The sequence below is a fragment of the Oryctolagus cuniculus genome, chromosome 7, assembly GCF_964237555.1.
Source record: "Oryctolagus cuniculus chromosome 7, mOryCun1.1, whole genome shotgun sequence".
Lineage (NCBI taxonomy): Eukaryota > Metazoa > Chordata > Mammalia > Lagomorpha > Leporidae > Oryctolagus > Oryctolagus cuniculus.
The window spans coordinates 98,117,539-98,141,733 of NC_091438.1; the positions used below are offsets into that span (position 1 = coordinate 98,117,539).

Consider the following 24,195-nt stretch of genomic DNA (forward strand, 5'->3'; position numbering starts at 1 on the left):
AAATTGTACAGCTCCTCCTTCTCATATTCCCACTCTTATTTTTTATTGGGATCTATTTTCAATTGACTTTTTACACCTATGGTTATTTCTATTTAAAGTAAAGTCTTCAACCACTGGTATTAAGTAAAAAAAAATATAAAAAAAAAATAAATTGTTCCTCAACAGACAAGCCAGGGCTGTTCAAATCATTGCTTTCCATAGTGTCAATTTTACTTCTGCAGGTTTCCTCTTAGGTGCTTTGTTAGTTATCACAAATCAGGGAGAACATATGGTATTTGTCCCCTGGAACTGGCATATTTAACTAAGTATGATGTTTTCCAGATTTATCCATTTTGTTGCAAATGACCAATTTATTTTTACCCACTGTGTAATATTCCATAGAGTACACACCCCATAATTTCTTTATCCAGTCTTCCATTGACAGGCATTTAGGTTGATTCCATGTCTTAGCTATTATGAATTGAGCTTCAATAAACGTGGGGATGTGGATAACTCTTTTGTTTACTGATTTCATTCCCCTTGAGTAAATTCCAAGGAATGGGATGGCTGGTTCCTATGGTAGGGTTATACTCAGCTTTCTGAGGTATCTCCCAACTGTCTTCCATAGTGGTTTTACCAGTTTGCATTCCAACCAACAGTGGATGATTAGGGTACCTTTTCCCCTACATACTCACTAGCATTTGCTGTTTGTTGATTCCTGAAAGAAAGCTATTCTAACTGGGGTGAGGTGAAACTACATTATGGTTCCGATTTGCATTTTCTTAAGGGCTATTGATTCTGAGCATTTTTCATGTGTCTGTTGGCCATATGACTTTTCTCTTTTAAGAAATGTCTATTTAGGTGCTCTGTCCATTTTTTGACTTGGTTGTTTGTTTTGCTGTTGTTGAATTTTTTGGCCACTTTATGTGTTCTGGTTGTTAATCCTTTATCACTTGCATGAATTGCAAATACTTTCTCCCAATCTGTTGTTTGACTCTTTACTTTCCTATTTCTTTTGCTATACAGTAGCTTCTCAATTTGATGTAATCCAATTTGTTAATTTTGGCTTTTATTGCCTGTGCCTCTGGGTTTTTTTTCAGGAACTCTTTGCCTGTTCCAATGTTTTGCAGGATTTATCCAATGATCTCTAATAATTTGATTGTATCTGGCCATAGATTTAGATCTTTAATCCATGTTGAGTGGATTTTTGTGCAAGGTGTAAGGTAGGTTCCTGCTTCATACTTCTGCATGTAGAAATCAAGTTTTCCCAGCACCCTTTTTTTGAAGAGACTGTCCTTGCTCCAGGGAATGGTTTTAACTCCTTGGTTGAATATAAGTTGCTTGTAGATGCTTGGATCAATTTCTGACATTTCTATTCTATTCATTGGTCTATCCATCTGTTTTTGTACCGGTACCATGCTGTTTTGATTATAACTGTCCTGTAGTATGTCTTGAAATCTGATATTGTGATGCCCCTGGTTTTGTTTTTGTTGTATGATTCCTTTGGCTATCTGATATCTCCTAATGAGAATTTTCAGCGTCATTTTTTCTATATCTGAGAAGAATGTCTTTGGTATTTTGATTGGTATTGCATTGAATCTATAGGTTGCTTTGGAAGAATGGACATTTTGATTATATTAATTCTTCTAATCCATTAACATGGAAGTTCATTCCATTTTTTTTGTTGCTTTAATGTTTTGTAATTCTCATCATAGAGAATTCCTTCTGGAATTCCTGTGATCTATATATTGGGTCATTTGATAGAATCTTGCAGATCTCCAACTGTGTTTTTTAGTTTTCTAATTTCTTTTATTTGGTCTGATTGTCTTATTTCCAGAAATTTGCCTTCTAGTTCTGCTATTCTTTCTTCCGTCTCACCTATCCTTTTGCTAAGGGTTTCTACTGCATTTTTTTATTTGATCTATTGAATTCTTCATTTCTAGTATTTCATTCTGACTTATCTTTAATATCTCAATTTCTTGGGATCACTTTTCATTTAGATCATGAATTTGTTTCTACTTACTTCAAAGTAATCTGATAATTAATTTTTTGAATTCTGCTTCTGGCATATCCTTGATTTCTTCTTCTTCAGCTTCTGTTATTGAAGAGTTGTAGTGTTCCTTTGTTCCATAGTGTCTTCTTATTCTTATTTAGGGTTTTTCCTTTGTTTTTTGACCTTTCTCATTGCTTTTCTCTTTGATATATGTTTTTGTGCTTATGGTGAGATTTCCCTCTGCTATGAGCTGTTATGTGTCTGTGCATTGCAGGAGGAAGCACGCAGCCCTGCCTCCTGGAGTCCTGCTCACTTCTAGATCATGATGGGGGTGCTTATGAGAGCTCTAGTGCACTAAGCCCCGTTTACTGGGGCTGTGCTTACTTCTCACTAGGTCATGAAACAAGCTCGATTTTTCAATATTTTGGACTTCTCCTTGTTGTACAGCTTGCATAGTCAGGGGAGGAATTCACTCTGAAATGTGATCCTGAGTGAGGTGTGTTTTGAATTGGCCCCCCACAATTGATGGACATGTGCACAGGAAGCAAATGTGGTAACCCCATGCTTACATTGGAGTATGTAAACAAACAATATAGCTGCTCCCAGGCAGCTGCAGCTCCAGTTGGGAGGAGGGGAGAGACAGCCTGGTATCACTACCTATAGGTAGTGGAGGCAGTACTGTTTTTGCCCTGCAGATCTGGGACTGTTGCCATTAGCACTACAATCCCTTCAGTAACTCACTCTCAAATGTAGTATTGGGAGAGACTTATCCACATTCCTGATGAATTCTAAACCTTTATTTTAATCTGTTTTCTTTTGCTTCTAAAATTCAGGTTCTTCATCCCAATTCAATGTGGCATACCCATTTGGAATAAACATCTCAATTATTAAACATTCAAAGCAGAGTTCTTAATCTTCAACATCAGCTTAATTGTTCACTTGTTATCTACATGAATGCCATTTACATTTAATATCTCAGCCCCAAAACATGGGCTTTCATGTTCCTCTATTTCTTCAACATATTTTACGGAACATCACTAAGTTCTATAGAATTTCCAATCAAACTGACCTAAATTATCCACTCTTTTGATTTCTAGTGATAAACATCTAGTTTTACATTGATATATGAAATGACTTCTTAACTAATTCCAGTGTCTCCTTTCTGTTCCTCTTCTTGCCCCTATTAAACCAGTCACTGTATAGTAAGCCAGAAATTTTGAAGTTGCAGTCTATCACTCAACTTCCTAAAAATCTCCAAATATGCATGATTGCTTTTAGAATAAAATGCATCTCTCTCACCACCCCAAGAAATAATATATAAAGTAATTTTAAAAAATAAAGAAATAGGAGCATGCATTGTAATTAGGTCTCTGCCATCCACATGGGAGACTTGGATTGAGTTCCCAGATCCCAGCTTTGATCTAGCCTACCTAGCCTAAACTAGTGGGTATCTGGGGGAATGGATCAGTAGATTTCTCTCTGTGGCTCTCTGTCTCTATCTGTCTTTCAGTATCTCCGCCTCTCAAATAAATAAAAATAAAAAATAATTTTTAAAACAAGAATTAACTCAACTTATAAAACTCTATATGATCAAATCCTTATGTATTTCTCTGACCTTATATCATTTTGTGGTGGCTTGTACTCAGCTACTTAGGGCCCTGGACTAGCTCAATTCTTTGCCTGATTTTCTTTAATTTTACCATGATGGTGTCTCCTTAATATTGGGTTTTGATTTAAATGTCTCTCCTTCAGAAAAAAGATTTCCAATTAATTCAACCTGAAATAATTCCATGGCACATCATATTCTTGTTTTCATCATAACACTTTTAACTTTTCATTTTGCCCTGATTGCTAGTTAACTTTTAATAACTTCAAGGAAATAATAGAGAAAGAAAACCTTATAAAGAGTAAAGTTTATTTAGCTCACAATTTTGGAGGCTCGGGTCCAAGATTGGGCAGCTTCTTTTGGCCTTTGATGATAATGGCAATTGCAGAAGTTGGAATGCAGGTGGATGGAGCCAGGAAGCAGATAGAAAGACTGGGCTAACTCATATCTATACCCAATCCTCTCTCTCTCTCTCTCTCTTTTTTTTTTTTTTTTTTTTTTTTTTTTTACAGGCAGAGTGGACAGTGAGAGAGAGAGACAGAGAGAAAGGTCTTCCTTTTGCCGTTGGTTGACCCTCCAATGGCTGCCACGGCCAGTGCGCTGCGGTCGGCACACTGCACTGATCCGAAGGCAGGAGCCAGGTGCTTCTCCTGGTCTCCCATGGGGTGCAGGGCCCAAGCACTTGGGCCATCCTCCACTGTGCTCCTGGGCCATAGCAGAGAGCTGGCCTGGAAGGGGGGCAACCGGGACAGAATCCGGCGCCCCGACCGGGACTAGAACCCAGTGTGCCGGCACTGCTAGGTGGAGGATTAGCCTATTGAGCCACGGCGCCGGCCCCAATCCTCTCTTGAGAGTTACCTTTTTTCATTTTTTCTGTAATTTTGATTAATTTTCAAGAAACACAATATGATTTAAAGATACAAATCTAAGAACCTAATGGCATTCCCTTCCTCCCTCCCATACTCTTTTCTTCTGAGAGAACACCCAGTGGTGTAAAGATCTCCCACTAGGCCCACAAATTTAAACACCCCATTTTTTGGTATTGTTGTCTGCAGTGGAATGTAAGCTCCATAAGAAGATGGATTGCATTTGTTTATTCTTAGTAGACTCTCAGTAATTGCTCCTTGATGAGTTATGAAAGTTCAGATGAAGGACTAACATTCATGTATATTTCAGGAAAAGATTAAGAACTTATTGAAGTCTAGGCAACAATAGTTTGAGTTAACTAAAAGTTTAAATTATACTTTTGAAAATGAACTTCATTACTTTCAGGTAACCTAATCTAGGTTAACAAAGAAAACCTGCTAAGGAACTTGTTTTAAGAAACAGAAGACAATGAATTACTATTATAGCATTGATTACTATTATGCAGAAAATGAGCCTAAGAGCTTTAAATAATTATTTTAAATCAGATAAATATTGCTCCTGTGATTTCTTTTCTTACTCTACTTTGTCTTTAAAAACTTGACTTTCTCATGTTTACAAGGTAAATTTCACCCTAGTCTATGATTGAATAATTATACATTTTTAATTGTTTGAGCCTGAAATAAGGCAATTCATGTAGTAAAATTGAAATTTTAGAATACTTGGTGTGTATAAGTTAATCTATGAGTGTGTTAGCTCATTTTCCAGCACGTTTTTCTCAAAATTTTAAGTGTATTAATCATTGGAGGACAAAAATAGATTCCAAAATGCTAAATAGCAATCTTGAAATATGTCAGATCTTATTTTTTTTTGATTTATTTGTTAATTTGAAAGGCAGAGTTACAGAGAGTGAGGTCGGGGCACAGAGAAGGAGAGAGATCTTCCATCTGTTGGTTTACTCATCAAACATTCACAATGGCCAGGGCTGGGTCAGGCTTAAGCCAGGACCCAGGAGCTTCATTCAGGTCCCACACATGGGTGCAGGGGCCAAATACTTGTTCCATCTCTGCTGTTTTCCCAGGCTCATTAGCAGAAGTAGAGCAGTAGGACACGAACCGTTCCCCATATGAGATGCCTGTGCTATAGGTGATAGCTTAACCCACTGTGTCACAGTGCCAGCCCCGTGTAAAATATTTAAGATCTAGGAACTGGGTATAAAGTTGTGTCTTGGTACCAGCACGGCACTAATTTACTTTGTAATCTGTTGGTGACAGATAATTCTCTTATCTCTAGAAAACACTGATTAAACTCCTCTAACAATGTATTATTTCCTGGTTTCCTTCAGAAATTCTGCATTGATCACCAATTATGTGGCAGGCACTCTTTGATGAAACATCTACAATGATGAGAAACACATTCCCAGAACATTAAAAATGTATGTTATAGTTGAGATGGGAGCATAAGTAAATAGACAATAGCCAATATTATGAGAAGTAAAAAAGCCTATGTAAAGGTGGTATTAAAAGGGCTTATAACATGAGGGAGAGGGAAGTCCTATTCACGTACACCTGCTAGAAGATATGTCATCTGTTGTGAGTCTTGAATGCTGTAAATTAAATGCTTGTCAGATAATATGGAAGGAAAGAATACTTTTAACAGGTTGAAATTTCAAGGTCTTAGCATTCAGGGAATGAGAGAATGAGGGCATTTTTGGAAACTCAAGGTGGATTGTCATGGCCACAGTTCAGAACATGAGTGGATGTTGGTGTTAGACGAAGCTGCACTTCTGCACAGAGATCAGTTCATCATGGCCTCACAAGGCATCTCAGGGCAGGAAATAGAGTGAAGAACCTAGGTTCCAATCACGGCTCTGTCATGTTTCAGCAATGAGCTTTTTACAACTCTAAGAAGCTCACCCATTTTGAACATCTCTACATTGTTAATAAATCAGAAGTTCTCTTCAAAAGTACAAGTGAGCAGTTGTAAAAGTGTTGTACATGTAGACATTTTGACTTCGACATATATTCACTGGCTAATTTAAAATATTATATTCCATATTTGAAAATATTTAATTTAGTGTAAGTTTATGAATTGGATTACCTTGTGGTCTTGCATAAACCACCCCAATTCTGTGTAGTGTATGATTCTCCATCGTTGTTTCTTTAAGAAGAGTGAGAAGTTAGCCATTTGTGAAGCAGTCTGTCTACATTCTGCCAATTTTTATTACGGCTGCCAATCATAAACTCAACAGAAATTCTTTTTATTTATTGATCATTCTTAGACTCTGGAAATATTCTACTTAATGTTTATAGAAAACAACTCTCTTTAGGAATTTTTCTTTTTTGCTTGTGAATAATTAAGTAAATGATATGATATCAGAATCTAAAGGTTTAAGATTGGACACGATGATTCTTGGTGCCATTGAACTTAAACTTTGGACTGAAAAACTAACATTCTTCAGTACTCTTTAGCACTGATAAGTAGCCTAGTGGCTATGTTTTCATTATGTGAGGAGCATTGGAGTATATAATTGAGAGGGTAGAGAGTGTCAATTAATTTACAGAGCCCTATAGGTAAAAGGTTTTTAGGATTCTTTTTTGTGGCATCTATCTTATAATGTTTATGCAAAGTTTTAATGAGATTTCACAAAAACAGAGTACTTGATGTGCCATAAATCTTAAAGACATTATATTACTTTCAGTCATATTTAATTACTGCTTTTCCCTTAATAGGAGAAGTTAGATAGTTTTCTTTGATATTTTGCTCTAAGCCAACCTTAGTCCATGTTGTGCCTCTGTAAAAATTAGTTAAAAACACCTCAAAGGAAGAGATGAGGTATGTCAAGACAATGGTCTATGAGAAAATTATGCTTTGGGGTGAACTAGAAACAGTGTTCCTTCTTTCAGAAGCATGTCTTGACTCCTGGCTTCTGGACTGGACATCAGTTGGTTTTTTTGAAAGATAGAGTTACAGAGGGGGTAGAGACAGAGAAAAAGAGAGGTCTTCCATCTGCTCGTTCACTCCCTGGATGGCCACAACTGCCGGAGCTGCGCCGATCCGAAGGCAAGAGCCAGGATCTTCCTCCGGGTCTCCCCCGTGGGTGCACGGGCCCAAGTACTCGGGTCATCCTCCACTGCTATCCCAGGCCACAGCAGAGAACTGAATCAGAAGAGGACAGCCGGGACTAGAACCAATGCCCATATGGGTTGCGAGCACTTCAGGCCAGGGCGTTAACCTGCTGCACCAAAGCGCCGGCCCCATCAGCCGCTTCTTGCCCTTTTTGCTGGCTGTCTTTATATGAGGAGCTGTGGGAACAAGCTTGCGTTGCATGATTGGACGAGAATCCCAGAGTTGCAGAGATGAAGCCTTTGAGGCTGTGGTTCATCTTGAGCATTGTGAACTTGGCAGCTGAGGTCGAGGGTTCTGGTCTTCCCTAGTTACTGGGGGAAAAAAAATCCTTATTTCTTCTAGGTTAAAAAATTTATTCTTCTCTTATCATTTCTCTGTATCTAGCTTGCAGATTTACATCAGTTTGTCCCCAGGAAGTACACATTGGTGAGAAAGGCTCTCATATTTCTCCCTCAGCTAGAAGGGATGTGGATTGAGTGTCTATAAGGGAAGACTCTCTGGCTAACAAAATTCATCCATATGTATGATGTTTCTCCTCCTTCAAACAGCATGACATAAGAATAGAAAAATGTGGACTAAATAACAGTTTCCTGTATTTTTCTTACTTGGATAGAGAATTGCATAACTTAATCCTATGCTGTCTATTCCATGAGTTATGTATGAACTAATGCAAAATTTGCTTCAAATTGGAGGAAACTTCTCATTCTTCCGGTCCCTCTCAAATGTCACAAATTTCATAAGGCAAGCAAAATTTAATTTCACATAATTTAAACTTGGGGATTCAGCCATCTTCCTTCTTGGATTTCCTGCTGGTATTCACTGCAAACTTGAAAATTTCTAGTAGGATAATTTTATCTCTTGGAAGCCATATACACATGAAATCACAGGTTAGTTGCATTTTTCTTGTCCTTAGGTATTTTTTTCCCCTTCCTACTTTGTTCTATGAAATGTCCTTCAGTGGAAGTCATGTGTTTCCTTGATCCCTTTCTCTGCTAAATATGTTTTAATTCTTGACAGGGTTCTTTACATTGGGGCTTACTCATAACCTCATGACCAGGTTATATGAAGAACATGTCCTGATTTATTCAGCAAAATTATCAGGGAAGAAGAAGCCCTAGCAACAGGTCATACAAGTCCTAGTAAAAAGGTTAGCTGTGTTGACTGTTAGGGCCTGCTTTGTCTTTTCATGGATAAAAAGGGCTTTTGATTAAATCAGGGAAGGGTATGATAAAAGGGTTTAAATAATATTAAATTTGCTGATGAAAACATAAGACTACTAAAATAACAAACTATCAGTAAGGGCAAGATAATGTGTATAATTTAGAGTAAAAACAAATTATTTTTTATTTTAATAACGCCAAGAAAATAGGCCGGCACCACGGCTCACTAGGATAATCCTCCGCTTGCGGCGCCAGCACACCAGGTTCTAGTCCCCGTTGGGGCGCTGGATTCTGTCCCAGTTGCTCCTCTTCCAGGTCAGCTCTCTGCTGTGGCCCAGAAAGGCAGTGGAGAATGGCCCAAGTGCTTGGGCTCTGCACCTGCATGGGAGACAAGGAGGAAGCACCTGGCTCCTGGCTTCAGATTGGCACAGCGTGCCAGCCGTGGCGGCCACTTGGAGGGTGAACCAACGGAAAAGGAGGACCTTTCTCTCCATCTCTCTCTCACTGTGTAACTCTGCCTGTCAAAAATAAAAAAAAAATGCCAAGAAAATACCTTGCATATTTTTTCAACTTTTACCTTTATGCTCTTTAGCATAATTTAAACTTTATCCTTTCTCAAATATCTCTTATTTTGCTTATCCATAAGGAGTAATATCTTGATTTTCTGAGCTCTCTCTCTTAAGGTTCTTATAGTTTCTAGCTTTCTTAGTTTATATTGTGTTTATATTGTACCTTCTCTTGTAAGTTGCTGGGTTCTTAAAGGGAGGGATAGTGCCTCATGCAAACATTACCTTTGGAAATTTTCCCCCAAGGCTGGTAGTACAAATAAATCAATAAACATATCTGATGTGAAACATGATTTAAACATTTTACACACCAGCTCCCAAGTTTTATGAAGATAAAACTTTCTAGGGCAAGTGTGTCATACCTAATACAAATTAAGGAAACCTTAAAAATGTCACTGAACAAAATGATGATAAATAGAACTTAAGGTTTATGTGTAACAAAAACATGATGACAACTCAAGCTCATTAAGTTGACCGTGAGTGTGAAGTGACAGAACCTGATGGTCCTTTGTTAAGATCTTTCAGATATTCTAGCCTCTGGCAGGAGGTTGAGAACCAAGTTGTGTAGACTTAGAAAAGAACATAGAAACATAACTCTGACACATAAGAAGTGGTTTTACTTGTAGTAAATAAACTTGAGATAAAATGCTGACCAAAGTTTATTAGTGCTGTTTTACATATATTTTCATTAAAATGGAGAAGAAACAATGTATTTAAGCTTGATCATTTATGGTCAGGAATGGTCTTCCTTATATGATTGAAATATTATGGTTCCTTGTGGGTGGGAGGGAAGTTATGCGGGGGGAAAAGCCATTATAATCCATAAGCTGTACTGTGGAAATTTACATTTATTAAATAAAAGTAAAAAATATTATGGTCCCGTCATTTATTTATCTTATTTTCATCATTGCAGGTCTTATAACTTGTATACGAGGTCAAAGAAATCTGTTGCTACTGGCTACACAGCAGTAGTTCAGTTTTATTCCCCAGGAAACTAACAAATGATGAAAAAACTGGAGTTTTCATCCCAGTGATGCATAGTTAATTGCGTATAAAATAATAAACCACTACAAGAAAAAGGTGAGTGAATTCCAAAGAAATCAAAAAAAGAGAGCACACCTGAGACCCTTGAAGGAAGGAGGCATGAAATGGCAGCTCCAAGGGACCCATGGGATTCACGTTTCTTTTGGTAGCATTCGTGGTCTCTTGTGCTGGTGTTTCCTTTAACTCTGCCTGATTTTTCATTTTCTGGTTCTCTGAGCATATGTAAGATGATAGTTTTCATTACAGTTGTGAAATTTAGATGCTGTCAATTCAAGTTAACCAGGATAAACCAGAATTTATCTCTTATCACTCCAATTGTAGGAGGGAGAATGTTAACGGTCCATGTTGGTACATACCTCATCTAGTCAAATAATGTTAATGCATTGATGTTAGGTATTTGATAAACTAGTAATAAAATATTGCCAAGTTTGGAAAATTTTCCACAAAGCTGTTCCGAAGGAAAGTTGTCAGAGATACTGAGAATCAAAGTATAAATGAACATTGCATTCTAATTGACAGCCAGAACACAGGCATAGTGATGATTTTCTTTCTCCACCCTCTAAATTGCCATCGACTCATGGTCTAATATTAAGATCTTTTCTCTATCTCCAGCTCTTTCTCTCCTTTTGTATTTCCTCATGCACTACTGAATCGGCATCAGCAAATCAGTTTCTTTACTACAATATTTTCAAAATAGCACCTTGCATACTTTCCACAGCCTTTCTCTGGTAAATGAATCAAGGCGTAGTTTTTAATAGTAGCATAATCAGTTTTTCACAGTTTATCTGATTACTTAAAGATTTTACTATATTTTTAAAGATTTATTTATTTATTTGAGAAATAGAGTTACAGACAGAGAGAGGGAGAGCCAGAGAGAAAGGTCTTCCATCCCCTGACTCACTCTCCAAATGGCCACAACAGCTGGAACTGGGCCAATTTGAAGCCAGGAGTCAGGAACTTCTTGGGATCTCTCATGCTGGTGCAGGAGTCCAAGGACTTGGACCATCTTCTACTGTTTTCCCAGGCCATATCTGAGAGCGGGATCAGAAGAAGAGCAGCTAGGCACAAACCGGAATCCATATTGGATGCTGGCACCAGAGGTGGACACATAGCCCACTCTGCCACAGTGCTGGCCCTGGGTTAAACTTCTTGACTTCTCTTGAATCATCTGGAAGCAAACATGAAAAATAATTAAATGTAAATTACAATGCCATATAGGAGACCTTAAATTGTTAAATAGCGGTCTTCCTTTCTTTGTCTTGCATACTGATTAACTTATTATTTTCTTAATTTTTTGTTTTTTAAAATATTTATTTATTTTATCTGAAAGGCAGAGTTACAGAGAGGCAAAGGCATAGAGAGAAAGAGAATGAGGGAGAGGGAGACAGAGAGAGGTCTTCCATCCTCTGGTTCACTCCCCAGATGGCTGCAATGGTGAGAGCTGAGTCAATTCAAAGCCAGGAGCTTCTTCCAGGTCTTCCACACAGGTGCAGAGGCCCAGGGACTTGGTCCATCCTCTATTGCTTTCCCAGGCCATAGCAGAAAGCTGGATCAGAAGTGGAGCAGCCAAGACTTGAACCGGCACCCATATGGGATGCCAGCACTGCAGGGGTGGCTTTATCCACTATGCCACAGCACCAGCCCCTTTCTTAATTTTTAAAAAATAAAAAAAAATGAGTACATACATATACAGATACTTATGCATAGAAATTAGCTTATATGTATATGTTTATATTATTAAGTGTATATGTAAGTTAATTAGACTTTCACTAAATATCAAGTATTGATATTAGGTTTTCTGTTGTTATAACAAAATACCTGAGGCTGGGTAATGTATACTAAAAGGAAGTTTATTTACCAAAGTTTTGGAGAATGAAAATAAATGACAAAAACCAATGATGTGGGTAGAGTTAAGGCTCATGGAAATGGACATGAGGAAGCCAACAATAAACTGCTGTTGGCAATTTTAGTTTGGGAATATATAGTGAAGTTGAAACTTTAGTAAGGGGTATTCTGATTTGTAAATTTGCTGACATGCTAAAATTTAGAATTTCAAGCTGGGTATTAATGTTGTTTTTGCAATTGATCCTAGTCTGAGTGGCAAAATAATTGTCATTCGATTGGCTTGAAATAACTGAACAAGGTAATCATTTGCATTCTTGTTTCAGTCTTTCAGTCTTTGTTTTGTAAACAAGTGTCTTTTTAGAAGACTATTTAGAACCACATTGTTTATATATATTTTTCTTTTTAGCAGTAATTTCGCTGTTTAAAATGGCTCCCAAGCATGGTGCTGAAGTTCTGACTAGTGTTTCTAAGTGCAAAATGGTTACACAATTCATCCTTTAAAGAAAATATTTGTATTAGATATGTTTAAATCAGCCATGAGTTACAGCGCTGTTGGTTGGTAGTTGCATGATAAAGAATCAGACAGATATTAAAACATCTTTTAATAAAAGCAAAAATAAAGCAAGGTAATATACTAATTAGATAATGAAATGTTGTGACCAGAAACCTGGAGCAGATTGACCTTTTTCTTCACCCTAGAAGCAATGTTTCAACATTGCTAATTCTGTGTTTGTATCGATTTTATAGCATGCAACTACTTTGATAAACAAGAATCCATTGTATATGATTTAAATTTGTTTTCTCTATGGTACAACAATACATATTCTCCATGATTCATAAAACTTAAGTAAAAATTCTTTATCAGACTTGTCTCTGTGATTAGTTTTATGTTGATGGGTTGATAGAGGAGAGTCAGGACAAGACAGAAAGTCCCAGGTTTTGTCAGGTGTCAGAATGAAGGAAAAGAGACTGTCCCAAAAACGACGGCAGAGAATTAAGGACATAGGGATTCTTAGCTGGAGGTAGAACATGTAAAACCTTCAATAGTTCACAAATGTTTGGAAAGCATATAGTCTTTCATAAGATGTTAAATGGGAACTTGAGATGCATGTCATTAGATGTTAAGTGACTGGTGTCTGGATAACACAGTTCAGAAGTGTCATACTCCCGACCCTTAACCAGTGTGAAACTGGCTCAAGTTATAAAATAAATTCACCTTGAAAACTTTACCAGCCATTGAAACCTTATTTTTATCTGGACAACTATAATTTGAATAGTGGCCATATATCATTATCGTAATAAGTACGTACTGTATAATACTTGTATACAGTTCTGATTCGTTAAGCCAAGTAATTTTAGCCAAGAATCATGACAAAGTGTCTTTCTATATTCTATATCTATTAAATAATATTAATAATAAATAATATTAAATAATAAATAAATACTAAATAATGTTAAAATAATTCCTTGAGGTTAATTTCAAAGAATTTATTTTTCTTTAGTACATATGTTTCTTTGATTTGTTCGCATTTAAAAATTTTTAATGTTATTCTTTGAGAGGTAGAGAGATGGGGGAGTGGTTGCAGACAATAAGACAGAAATAGCAGAGGAAGAGAGAGCACATCTGCTGGTTCACTCTCCCAAATATGTGCAGTAGCTAGGGCTGGGCCAGCTTGAAGTCATAAGCTTAATACTCAATTATGGTCTCCTACATGGATGGCATGGACCCAACTACTAAGTCACCACTTACTTCCCCCAAAGGTCTGTATTAACAAAAGCTGGAATTGGACCCTGGACTTGAACTCAGGCTCTCCAACATGTGACATGGGTCTTTTTTATTTATTAAGATTTATTTATTGAATGGAAAGTCAGTCACAGAAAGAGAGAAATCTTAGAACCACTGACTTACTCCCCAAGTGACTAGAATGGCTAGGGGTGAACCGGATGGAAATCCAGAGCCAGAAGCTACTTCCAGGTCTCCCAAGTGGGTTTCCCGGGCCGAATCACCTGGAGTATATTTTGCTTTTCCCAAGCCTTTAACAAGGAGCTGGATTGGAAGTAGAACAGCTTGTACAAGGATGTTGGTATGCCAGCATCGCAGGCAGTCACTCTACTCACTAGACCACAATACTTGTGTTAACACTGAGACATGGAAATCTTAACCGGTGTTTTAAGCACTATATTAAACACTTGCCCCAAGATTAAATTTATTGTTGTGAAATGCGTATACCAATTAAGTTCTCATGTTTCAGAATCAAGAAAACTTGGAAGTGACTCCTAAATTATATGACCTCAGAATAATTTCTTAAGTCTCAGAATCTCCGTTTCTTCTAAAAAATGGAAGGAATATTAGTGGTGCCAATGGCAAGACATTTTTGGGGAGTGTCTGTTGAGATTGTGATGATTTAAGTCACTTGCAAAATGGAAAGTAAAATAGGACCCAGCATAATAGAGAATTATATAAAGAGAATATAAATCTGCGTAAAACCTAAAGTATTCTTGAAAGCCCTTCTGTAACTGACTTCATTAATTATTCCCTTTGCCCCTGCAATAGCCAATTCACTTGACAACCTGGAGCATATCGTTGACACACAGGTTTCTATGGAGTCTTCAGTCTTGCCAAGCACCCTGCCAGCACCAACTATCCTGTTAGCAGGTCATGGCTGGCTTAGAATTCTTCTGTGGCAAGATTTGATCAAAGCAAGCTGCAGTAAAAATGACATTTTTCATTCATCTATTTATGTGAGAAACATTTTTTGAATGCCTCATTGTGTCAATCACTATTCTGGATAGCACCTTAGTTCATTAGCTGATAAGATTCCTACTCTCATGGGACTTACATTCCAACTGAGTGGTCTCACAATAAACAAGCAAAGGAGACAGTGTCGGAAAGTCATGGGTGGGAATGGGTGTAGTGATGATCAGAGCAAGCTTCTCTGGGGAGATATTTTGAACTAGGACCTGAAAAATGAGAAAGCAACCAACAGGAGATTCGCACATAAAATCAATCCAGGCTGTGGGATCACATGACCATTACTTTCGAGGAGAATGAACCTGATGTGTTCCAGGGACAGAGTAAAAGCCAATGTGGCTAGTGTGTAGTGAACAAGTGGGAGAGTGTGGCTTTGGATTTGAAAAAGTAGACACAATTCAGGCAATGCAGAGAATTCCTGACTGTAACAATGGGTTTTATGTTACTCTCATCACAACAGGAATGCATTTGAAAGTGAAGAGATATGACTTAATATGAAAACACAATTTGATTGTGTTTTATACAGCTTGGACTCAGAATAAGAATGGTGAGAAAAACAAGGATGAGAGATATTATTGGGAAGTTACAGCAAAAATTCAAGAGACAGATGTTTGTGACTTGCACTATAGATATAGTAATGATAAGAGGCAACCATTTCATGGAATGAAAAATGTATTTTGAAGATAAAACTAACAGAAATTTTAACTGTATTGGATTAAGAATTGAGAGACATTATGGTGAATTAGGAGCATGATGATGAAAGAGACACTTTTGTAGGTGTCAAAATGAGCATGTAGGAATATAATAGTTATCGACCTTGTGTTGTGGAAACCCCTATGAGTCAGCCTTTACTGACTAAGGACAAGGTCAGGATCCATGAATGAAAGAAGCACAGTGTAAGACAGCAGAAATAATTTCTCAAATGACATGCAATTTAACTCTCAACATACATAGCTTTATCTGTTTACCATAGTGAAGGTGCTATTTGGTCCTAAGTGATTTAGAAGTCTTGTGTAATATTTTGGTGTTACTCATCTCTAGATGTGATGTCTAACTCTGTAGATGAAATGCAAATATCCGGACAGTACCTGCTAGAACTATATGATTCTGAGTAAAAACCCTTTCTTCAAGCTACTCTTGTTAATCTGATCCCACTTAAAAATTAACCTTCTTATTGCATAACTATTGCTTTAATGTAGAAGTGCTTTCTTCATTTCTTTTTTAAAAAGGATTTGTTTATTTATTTGAAAGTCAGAGTTACACAGAGAGAGGAACAGAAAGAGTTTGAGAAAGAGCGAGATCTTCCATCTACTGGTTCACTCCCCAAGAGAGCACAATGACCAGGGCTGGGCCAGGCCAAAGTTACAAGCCAGGAACTTCTTTTGGGTCTCCCATGTAAATGCAGGGGCTCAAGAACTTGAACTATCTTCTGCTGCTTTCCCAGGCACATTAGCAGGGTTCTGGACAGGAAATGGAGCAGCTGGGTCTTGAACCAGCACCCATGTGGGATGCTGGCATTGTAGATGGTGGATTTAGATGCTGTGTCACAATGCCAGTCCCCAGTATCAAGTTTTATAAAGCTTCAGTTGTATTAATGAACTTCACAACTGAGTTCTCACAAGATGAAAAAACCTAGAAAACCCTGGGAAATTAAAACTTTCTGTTTTCAAATGCTCTGAGTATATAATGACCAAATGTCTACATTGAATTTCTAAGTTCAAGATGATTAAGGCTTTCTTAGTGGGCTTATTTTGTGTTACCCTTTTTCTTTTCTCCTTGATTATTTATTTTTTCATACCTTTCTTTTTTTTAAATTTCTCTATCTACTCCTCTTTCTTCTTTTTCTAAATTACCTTGTCTGTTCATGTGTTAGACAGAACCCTAATGTGGACTCCAGTTGTGAGACACAAAACTTAAATTTGAGCACATATTCTTTTTGTCTCAATTTCTCAATGAAAAAGCATTGATAGTATTCTCAAATTCCATATTCTGCATCTGTCACGTTCTGAGACATGACGCTGAAATTATGTACCTTCAGTTTTATCCATACCTGGTCAGTTCACATTTTGGCTTGCTTCCCAAGCCATAATGTGCTAGTGAGCCCTGGTGGGTGGCTTTAGGGACCAGAGAATGGAAATCGAGTTAAGCGTAATAGCTCTAAAGGACATCTGAATAATTGTGTGACCCTCAATATCTTCAAGGAAGAGCATCATTTGCACTCCTAATCTTCCATGGTAACATTTTCCAGGGCCTGTAATTATTCCCCAAGACATGTTTTATAGGAAAGGATTCAATAGTCAATGTGTTTGGAAAATGCTGGGCTAAATGAGTTTCATAGCTATATGAATTATCAAAAGCTTTTACTAGGCTAACACACTTCAACTTGCAAGACTTCAGAATTCTCCCTTTACAGGAAGAAATACCTCCTGGGATAAATGTTCTAGTCCCAATTGTTGCACAAATAGTCTACTTCCTGTCTCTTATGGGAGAACTAATTTTGAGGGCACTCAAAAGAGCAGCAGTGAGGTCAATAGAAGCAACTTAGTGAACTGATTGATGTCTTCACTTTGGATAAGCATGATGCATTCAAGATCAAAGCTTCTCCCTAGAGTTACATTCTGTTATTTGTCAATTTTTGGAAAGAAGTTTAACAAAAAAGGTTCCCCAAATGGAAAACTATGACCTTGAGTAAGGATAAGGTTTATAGGCAGTTGATAATTGCCTAAGCATTGAGCTCTATCTACGGCTCCCTTTGATTTCAGCCATACTATTCTCACACTGCAGGGGAAGTGGTTTAATTTCCTTTAGGTTCTTTGCACTCCTGGTAGATTGGTTTGAGAAGAGTGAAAATTGTTACTCTTTAAGATGTACTAAGAATTAAACTGTGACATCACAATAGGTTGTCCAGAAGCAAAAAAAAAAAAAAATTAAATTTATACTACTTTTACTATATAGGGCCGGCTTATTCTGGTCTCTATTCATTATGCTGTACTATGGAAGTGCTTGTGCCTGAGGGCCAGCTGCTGATAACACACAGGAACAAAGCCAAACATAACCCACAGCCCTGCAAAAGAAGCGAAAAGAACTAATAATCTGATTGGATTTTCTGAGAAAATTCTTTCTAGAATAAAGCCTTTGGCAAAGGGAAATATAATAATAAGGGATAAAACTGCCATGCATTGACTTTACAATGATTGCTTGCTCTACACATCAGCATGTTAGTCTATGACTTAGGGATTCTATTAGTTTTTGGAAGGTAACCTGACTTCTCCTTAGTTGATTTGTTTTCTTGTCTAGAATTGATAGATATCTGTTTATGATTGTTTTATTTGACTTTGTGCCAGTCATCATGAGATGGCCTTAAGACAATAGTATTTGGGGGCCGGCACCATGGCTCACTTGGTTAATCCTCTGCCTGTGTTGCCGGCATCCCATATGGGCACTGGGTTCTAGTCCCGGTTGCTCCTCTTCCAGTCCAGCTCTCTGCTGTGGCCCGGGAGGGCAGTGGAGGATGTCTCGGGTGCTTGGGCCCCTGCACCCCCATGGGAGACCAGGAGGAAGCACCTGGCTCCTGGCTTCAGATCAGCACAGTGCCGGCCGTGGCAGCCATTTGGGGAGTGAACCAATGGAAGGAAGACCTTTCTCTGTCTCTCTCTCTCTCACTGTCTGTAACTCTACCTGTCAAAAAAAAAAAAAAAAAAAAAAGACATTAATATTTAAACACCTATAATTTCCAGTTAGAGACCCTACTGTGTTCCAGAAGTCTCTGGAAGTTTTGAGTGACCCAAGAAAGAATTTATTCTTTTTTTAAAATAATCCAGCAAATTTAGTACAGCAAATGTAGCCCTTTTCTACGTGTTTGGAATCCAGAGAAGCAAGGCGTCCTTCACTGCCCTTGCCTAGCCTTATAATGCAACTATACAAATAGTTTATGCCATGGACTGACTTTCTTCAGACTCAGTAAAGAGACATTAATCTCAAAATGATAAAGAATAAAAGGAAATGTTCTGGTTTAACTTTAGCCATCACATTTTCCATTCCAGAAGTTTTGATCTTATCCAAAACTCATTTTATTTTATATGTTTTTTGAAATCTTATGTGGCTGTTGCCTACAACAAAATTTACTTTCACAAGTGTATTTAATCACTAACTACTTGAAAGTATAGAAACCATAGCTTAGGTTATTTATCTCACACTGATTCTCTGTTTGGATTTCACAACACTGGTTTACCAACCATTGTATATTGATCCAGGTGAAGACAGTTGACCCATGGAGCTGTGTCAAGGTAATAGTGGTACCCTAGAATAATGATTTGTGATTCTTTGTTATTTTGGTCCATGGACCTGTCTGCTGTCTCTTTATCTTGAGTTTCAGATATGTGGCTCTCCCTGGATTGGAATAGATATTGTAGTATTCTTTCAGTAGTGTATTTTTTGTTTTATATATCAAAATTTATTTATTCTCAAACAAGAATATTTACAAGACCAAAACATGTTTAAGAAAATTATGTAATAAATAAGGTTTTTACACTTCAGCCAGTTTTAGACAGTTCCAGGCCAGAGGAAGATAGTTATAAAAAGGTAGAGAGAGTGGAATCTCACGAAAGAGTTAGGGAGAAAACTATAGTGGAAATTACATGGGGGGCCGGTGCTGTGGTGCAGCGGGTTAATGCCCTGGTCTGAAGCGCCGGCAACCCATATGGGTGCCGGTTCAGGTTCCAGATGCTCCTCTTCCGATCCAGCTCTCTGCTATGGCCTGGGAAGGCAGTAGAAAATGGACCAAGTGCTTGAGCCCCTGCACCCATGTTTTAGCCCCTGTTTATACTCCTGTGGGACTGATGTCTCCCTATTTTTTATTTGTTGAAAATAATAGTTGGTGGGAAATTAAATCTGTGATTATACAGTGGATTAAAATTATGTCTTTGCAAAAGTTAATGAAAATGTAAAAAAGGCAGAGAGGGAGGTTGATTAGGGGAGGTCGAAGGGGAGGGAGAGATGTTTAGTTATCTTCTCAGAACTATATCTATGAAATATATGAAATATGTTCTCATTATATTAATAAAAATTGAAAAATAAATTCCAATAGAGGAACATCCAATAATATACCAGATCAATACAAAGAATATTTTCCAAATCTTATTTCCTAAAAGTCTTTGGAGAATTCCTAAAGATATTCTGGGTGGGAGCCATGACTACACATTGGTGACTGAATTCACAAGTATGCTAAAATTCTGGTATGGACACAAAACTGAAATATAAATTAGAATACTAATTATCAAGATAAAAGAGTTCCTGTCAGTCTTCCCTTACATTTACATAAAGTGAAAACTTATGATCATTCTTAATATTCATGTTTATTCCAAGCTTTTAAAATCAACCTTTGAAAACTTTGAACACTAGTGAAAATTGAAGAAACTGCCAATCATCCTGTACCAAGTTATTTGTTTATATTTAGCTTATTGAAGTGGAATTCCTTAAGGATTTTTGTTCTTGGGCATTTCAGTGTCCAACATTTCAAATCTAATTGCTTTGTTGTGTTACAAAAGGCATATACAAATTTGAACATATTTAGTTATATTTTAAATTGACTTGAGTATATTGTAAGAAACCAAAAAAGTGATATCGATTCTAAACCATAAACCATAATTTGTAATTATTGATATTAATACCATCAGAACTATTCACTGCAGATCCCATATTTGGAAAAACAGGGTGGATCCATAGTTAATGCCCCTGTTAAAAAGGCCAAAGCTTGATTTCTTGATTCTATAGGAGATGGCCAAAATTTTGGACAGTCATAGTACTGAGTCTGAACTAAAACCTTGCACATAATTAGACCCAAGTTAGAAAGGTAGGATTAGTGAACCAGTTAAAGTGATAATCTCAGGATCATATGCAGTAGAATAAATATATTTGCAACTATAAAGAGAAAGAGGAGCCATGTGGAGAACATTGTGGACTGTCTTGAAGGGAACAGAAATAATGTATATTTTGTTTCTTAAGTTCCTTATATATCCTGGATATTAAATGTTTTTCAGATGCAAAGTCAGAAATATTTTCTCCATTCTGTTGATTGTCCCTTTACTTTTTTAATTGTTTCCTTTGTTGTGTAGAAGTTTCTTAGTTGATGTAATTCCATTTCTGCATTTGTTTTTATTGCCTGCATTTCTGGAGTCTTATCCAAGAAATTTTTACCTGGATCATTATCTTGCATCATTTCCCCTATGTTTTCTTCTAGTAATTTGATGCTTTCAGATCTTAGGTTTAGATCCTTGATCCATTTTGAGTTGATTTTTCTACAGGGTGAAAGGATAGGGACTTGTTTCAAAGTTCTGCATGTGGAAATCCAATTTTTCCAACACCATTTATTGAAGAACCTGTCATTCTCCAGGGAGCGATTTTAGCTTATTTATCAGCAGTTAATTTTGATGCCTGATTTAATTTCTGATGTTCTATTTGTTCCATTGGTCTACATACCTATTTTTGTGCCAGTTGCAGGCAGTTTTGATTATAACAGTACTGTAACATATTTTGAATCAAAATTCCAAGGGCGCTCTTCACAGAACAAGAAGAAAATAACCATAAAATTCTTATGGAAACACAAAAGATCTTTAATAGCTAAAGCAAACTTGAACAATTACAGCAAAGCTGGAGGTAATGCACCCTTTGCAATTAATGTCATTTGTTAGTTCATGTGAGTAGATGGAAACAGAAGTCTATGATTTTCATATATGCAAAGTATACATTTTTCAATATGTTATATATATATGATCTCTTTGATTTTCAGATAGTTCTTCGAAATGGAAAGGACAAATGTTACAACTCCTAAAATACAAGATGGAAATATAAAGAAAAATATCCTGCTAATATTCTCACCACTAACCAATAGCCACTTCAGGACTCAAATGCAGGTCTCTTGCGTCTTTTACTCTTTCCCTTATACTCCTTCAAGAATTCCTAGTTGTTCTAGCACATTTACAGACCAGGAAAAATCTGGTAAGCCTACAAAGATTTATTGAACACAGAATTTTTCTGAATCCGATCTGTGGCTGCAAAATAAGGTGCATCCCACTGTTCTACTTGCATAGCATGTTCCTATTTTAAAGCGTATGAATCTAGTGCTTGGTTCTGCATGTCAATGCATAGAGGTTATCAGATAGATGGATTAACTTATCACAGCTCACTTCAGTAAAAGTATTTCATCCTCCATCACCTAGATTTCACAAGAAAATGACCATTTCTTTCACTGAGTCCACTGGCCCAAATGAATGGAGAATTTGTTGCAGAAAATTCTGAATTTGGAGCATTATATAAATAGCATCTGATGAAAAGTAGTATAAGTAATCTAATATATAGTACATTCAAATATTAATGCTATGTTATCAAAAATTAGCATTAATAGAAAAAGTTGAAAACAGAAATATAGTTAACAAAATACTAATCTCATGGAGAAGTCTGAAAAGTAATATTCAATAGTCAAATCTATATCTAAAAAGTGAAATTAGAAGAGAGGATCTTTAATAAAAAAGTTAAAATTATCTTCAGCCTACTTTATAGAAGATACATTATATTTACTGAATTATATTACACCAAAAGAAATGAGAAAGAGTGATAAAAGTTATCCTACACACTTTGTCAACACTTTAGTTAACTGTGTAAAAGTGTGCTATTGCTAAATCTTTTATCAGAGGTAGCCAGGCAAGGGCAACTTCTATGAAAAATATTTCAATTTTTTAAAGCTATTTGTTTTTTTTTTTTTTTTAAATATATTTATAGGCTGGTGCCGCGGCTCACTAGGCTATTCCTCTGCCTTGCGGCGCCGGCACACCAGGTTCTAGTCCCGGTCGGGGTGCTGGATTCTGTCCCGGTTGCCCCTCTTCCAGGCCAGCTCTCTGCTGTGGCCAGGGAGTGCAGTGGAGGATGGCCCAAGTACTTGGGCCCTGCACCCCATGGGAGACCAGGATAAGCACCTGGCTCCTGCCATCGGATCAGTGCGGTGTGCCAGCTGCAGCGGCCATTGGAGGGTGAACCAACGGCAAAGGAAGACCTTTCTCTCTGTCTCTCTCTCTCACTGTCCACTCTGCCTGTCAATATATATATATATATTTATATATATATATATATATATATATTTATAAGACAGAGTGACAGAGAAGGAGAGACAGATGATAGATTTTCTATCTGTTGGCTCAATATCCAAATGCCTATAATAGCCAGATCTGGGTCAGGCCAAACCCAGGAATCAGGAGCTCTATTTGGGTTTCCGATTGCTTGCCAGGGACCTAAGTACTTGGGTCATAATGTGTTGTCTCCCAAGCAAATTAGCAGGGATCTTGAAGGAAAGTAGAGTAGTCAGAACTTGAACCAGCACTTTGATATGGGATGCAGGTGTTTGAAGAGGCAGCTTACTTCTCTGCACCACAAAATCTGCCCCAGACCAAGATTTCAATTTTACTGGTGGCTAGAAAATGAAAGTACTCAATTATTCAAATTTTGTTCTAGCCTTTGTAATTGTTTTAGCTGGGTCTTTGCTGGGAATTGGCTATGTATGGGTTAGGTAAGAGGAATCATGCATTTATTGTATAAATAAAATTAAATCATATCAATTAAATTATTTTCAAGATAAGACAGCGGTTTTGATGTGAGATGCATTATGTATGAAGGCAAATGTTGATGTATGCTTAACCTGTTGAATATCTAGACAAGCAGTACACTTAGAGGAAAGGATTGACACAATATTTCACAGCCAACTGCAAAAATTCCACCATTATTTACCAGGCTTTTACACAGACACTGCTTCATTGGATTTTTAGAATTGAATAACATAATTATATTTTTCCATTTACAAATGTGGAAATTCAGGTTTAGAAAAGTTGACTATATCTCAGTAGGCTGATTTCGTGAGTCTGAGCCAAGAATAGAGGTTTTAAATTAATGTGATGGAGCTGCAGAATTTTCAAACTTTTTTTTTTAAATTTTGCCTCATTTTTGGTAAAGTTAAAAATATAATTGTTGAGATTTCTCTAAATATATTCTTACTAAGGTTAAAAAATGCAGGCCTGATTTTTTAAAACCAATTTTCTTGAAGTATAATTTATGTTACATGGAGTGCATCCATTTAAATTGTAGCATTTAATGAGTTTTGTTTTTTTTTTTTTTTTTTTTTTGACAGGCAGAGTTAGACATTGAGAGAGAGAGACAGAGAGAAAGGTCTTCCTTCCCTGGGTTCACCCCCCAAATGGCCACCACGGCCACCG

General features: G+C 37.1%; 1 long non-coding RNA gene across 1 annotated transcript; it reads left to right on the top strand.

Annotated features, from left to right (window-relative positions):
* The first annotated feature begins 5,192 nt into the window (after positions 1 to 5,192).
* Positions 5,193 to 22,683, top strand: LOC127493438 (uncharacterized). Its single transcript, XR_007923597.2, has 3 exons — positions 5,193 to 5,877; positions 10,211 to 10,377; positions 21,726 to 22,683. It is a non-coding gene; the product is annotated as an uncharacterized lncRNA (long non-coding RNA).
* Positions 22,684 to 24,195: the final 1,512 nt, after the last annotated feature.